Raw genomic sequence first — 2,197 nt, forward strand, 5'->3', positions numbered from 1 at the left:
ATTAAACATAACATTTTCTTGTCAGTTGTATGGTCTGAAATGTAGAGTAGCCTACAATTCAACATATTTTGAAGTCAAGATATTTTTGTGCACATGCACGTTCTAAGCAGCAATGCCGCACATTTATTTTTTTATTTTTTTATTAGCAAAAGGATAATATACAAACATTCAGGTAAACAATCGCAGCACGTTATATCAAATTTAAGGACACAAATGTATATGAGGAACATAGAGGGAAAACTTTAAAACACAATTACATAAAAATAAGAAACAGGAGTACACATATACACAAATATATGCTGCACATGAACTGTCAGCAAAGGAAAGTCGGTGACTACGCTGTCGGAAACGGAGGAGAAAGAATACTTTTTTTATTAACAAAAAACAGACTAATTGAAAGAATCTAGATAAATCCCATTTGCCTACAGTTGGTGGCGGTAACGCGCCGCATTTGGCTCCAATCTGCCAATAAAATACAAAAGAACAAAGTGACCGGCCAAATCTGTAGCTAATCTAGCTAGCCTCGGCATGCTAGTAGCCAGCCTCGGAAGCTAATGACCAGCCAAGCCAGTAGCTGATCCAGCCGGTTGCTAGCCTCGGAAGCTGATGACCAGCCAAGCCAGTAGCTGATCCAGCCGGTTGCTAGCCTTGGAAGCTAATGACCAGCCAAGCCAGTAGCTGATCCAGTGGGTTGCTAGCCTCGGCGTGCTAGTAGCCAGCCTCGGAAGCTAATGACCAGCCAAGCCAGTAGCCGATCCAGCGGGTTGCTAGCCTCGGCGTGCTAGTTCCCAGCCTCGGAAGCTAATGACCAGCCAAGCCAGTAGCCGATCCAGCGGGTTGCTAGCCTCGGCGTGCTAGTTCCCAGCCTCGGAAGCTAATGACCAGCCAAGCCAGTAGCCGATCCAGTGGGTTGCTAGCCCCGGCGTGCTAGTTACCAGCCTCGGAAGCTAATGACCAGCCAAGCCAGTAGCCGATCCAGTGGGTTGCTTGGTAAGACGCATGGAGCTACACCTTGGTCGAATGAGTAGTCGGCTTCTCATTTCCCACCGCTGGCCTCTCAGTTACCAGCGCCGGCTTATCATTGGCCAGATCAGTAGCTGGCTTCGGCAGGGATATAGCCTCCGCCGGCTTCTCAGAAGTCTTAATTTTGACCCTTTCCCTGCGCCATACAAAGCAACCCCCCCCTCCTGAGAATTCCCAAAACCTGGCCAGCCACCACCCCCTGTTAGCCCGTTACAATGCAGCATGGTTGGCTTTAGTGGTGGACCCATGGGTTGTGTTCACCATGACCCATGGCTACCGCTTACAGTTTTCTCGCAGACCTTCTGTAACAAGGTCGGCCACTTTGACTACTGTGAATGACTCTCAACATGCAGAGATACTGCGGGCAGAACTGTCCACCCTTTTGGAGAAGAAAGCCATAAGGGAGGTGGAGCGTGGAAATCACCAGGCTGGGTTTTTCTCCCGCTATTTCTTGGTTCCCAAGCGGGACGGGGGAGACTCCATCCTCAGGTGGTTGAGGAGATCTGGCATCGCTTCGGCAGGGCAGAAGTCAACTTGTTCACTTCCAGAGAATCACCACATTGTCGACTCTTCTCCCTAAGGAACGACAAGCCACCTCCCCCCTTCCCTCCTTTGACTCTTCTCCAGCCTCCACTTCTCCGAAGGGTTCAGGTGGAAGGGGTGAGGCTGGTTTTGGTGGCTCCTCTTTGGCTCCACATGCCATGGTTTTCAGTGATTCCACCTCTTCGGAGGGACCTGCTGTCTCAGGCGAGTGGGACCCTGTTCCACCCCTTCCCGGCGGGGCTCAGATTGGTAGCCTGGCCCCTGAGAGGGATATACTCCTGGCTTTAGGCTTGCCAGAGCCTGTAGTGAGGACTATGCAGGAGGCCCGGGCACCATCCACTAGGGCTGCCTACTCATACCGTTGGGGGGTATTTACCACTTGGTGTGGGGCTCACCAGGTGGATCCCTACTCAGCCACAGCCCAGAACATCCTGTTGTTCTTGCAGTCCCAGTTGGAGGCAGAGAAGTCTGCCGTTACCCTGCAAGGGATGGTGGCGGCAATCAAAGCAGTTTGTGTTGGCGGATACACACTGAATGAGGATGGCTGCTCCTTGATTTCCCCGTTTCCTTAGAGGTGCCCAGAGTCTTACAGTTCACAGGACTAGACCTTCAGTCCCTCCATGGAACTTGA

Source organism: Centroberyx affinis, unplaced genomic scaffold (assembly GCF_046629955.1).
Source record: "Centroberyx affinis isolate AG114_WGS23_722 - 3 ecotype Tasmania unplaced genomic scaffold, CSIRO-AGI_Caff_v1 ptg003022l_1, whole genome shotgun sequence".
Classification (NCBI taxonomy): domain Eukaryota; kingdom Metazoa; phylum Chordata; class Actinopteri; order Beryciformes; family Berycidae; genus Centroberyx; species Centroberyx affinis.